The sequence below is a fragment of the Elephantulus edwardii genome, unplaced genomic scaffold, assembly GCF_000299155.1.
Source record: "Elephantulus edwardii isolate Elephantulus edwardi_28Jun2011 unplaced genomic scaffold, EleEdw1.0 scaffold00086, whole genome shotgun sequence".
Taxonomy (NCBI): Eukaryota; Metazoa; Chordata; class Mammalia; order Macroscelidea; family Macroscelididae; genus Elephantulus; species Elephantulus edwardii.
Genome location: NW_006399836.1, coordinates 6,359,493 through 6,361,017, shown reverse-complemented (window position 1 = coordinate 6,361,017; position 1,525 = coordinate 6,359,493).

Sequence of the window (1,525 nt, the reverse complement as noted above, 5' to 3'; positions counted from 1 at the left end):
GGCCTATGTTCGACTTGCTCCTGATTATGATGCTTTGGATGTTGCCAACAAAATTGGGATCATCTAAACTGAGTCCAGTTGGTTAATTCGAAATATAAATTTTTCCCACAAAAAAAAATTTTTAAAAATCAGCCACTGCAAACTTTATGAACTACAGCAGAACACTGCCTAATACAATGATGAAGGATGAGTTTCCTAGGTGGGAAGGCATGACGGAATAGCCACAACAATGGGCTCCAACACATGGAGACATGGAGATGGCACGAGACCAGGCAGCACTTAATTGTTGTACATGGCATCTCTGGAGTTAAGACAATTAGATTGGCAACTGACAGCTCTCAGCACTTGACTGTGTACTTGTCTGTCTCCTCCTCAGCCCTCAGAGGAGCTGCTAGTTCTTTGTTGACATCCCTGCCTCTAGTTCTGTTCATAGTAGGTGCTCAGTAAGTGCTGAAAGAGTGACTGCTTGGTTAACACAGTATAGGCAATAAGGCTGGCTTCCGTGGGTCATTTGGCCAAAGCATGTTGTTTGTTAAGTCCTCTGGTCCCAGACTACTGAGGTTTTCTGGGACCAGAGGGCCACAGCTTCAGGGTCCTTTGAGCTCCTAATCCAGAACTGGTATCCTGGGTTGCAGAGTCCATTTGTAAGCTAATATCCCTATGTGTCCATCTGCATAAGAGTAAGGGTGAATCTTATAATAGTACAAAGATCTTCTTGTTATTGTGGCACTTTGTGTCAGGATCTCTATCAAATCCTTGCATGATCTATCTCATTAAAAAGAATGTAAAACTATATCTAACACCCTAGCCATAGCAACATGATTAGAAAAATACATAAAAGATACTCAGAAAAAGAAGTCATTTTTATTCTTAGGTAGAAAATTCTAAAGAATCTACAAGAAAACTTTACAACCTATTTAGTTCTAAATAGGATGTTAGCTGAATTCCGTGCTTTAAGACTATTGTGAGCCCAGGGAAAAGACAGAGACTGGGACACACAGAAATGGAAGAGAGGCCAGAAAGCATGAAGGCAGGGAGCAAACAGCTGGAAGAACTTAAGCACCTAAGCTTAAGTTTCTGTGGTTTTATTGAGAATCACCAGGAAGTAAATCATAAAGAAAAATCACCAGGAAGTAAATAACAAAGAGAAAAATCATGGGGAAGTAAGTCACAAGGAAATCTTTTGCAAATTAGGCCAAATTTTTCTCTATTATCAACCTTATGCTTATCTCAAGAGGAAGAGGTTAGTAAATACAAATTGAGAATTGTGGAAATGCCTCGACCTGCCTTGGCTCTTGACCCCATGACCTGTCTCAGGGGAAATTCCAGTTTGTATTTATGCCTCTCTCTATCCTGATGCAGCACGTGGTTAATTATGATTTAATTTGCTATTTGGCTTCCCACATTTCCTCCCTTTTGTTTAAATCATAATTTTGTGGTCATCAAGGCAAGCATGATTTCTTTTCTCCTTGGTTTCCTCTTGCTTGTTTTTGTTCTCTCCATCCTTTATGCATAAACAAAAAAA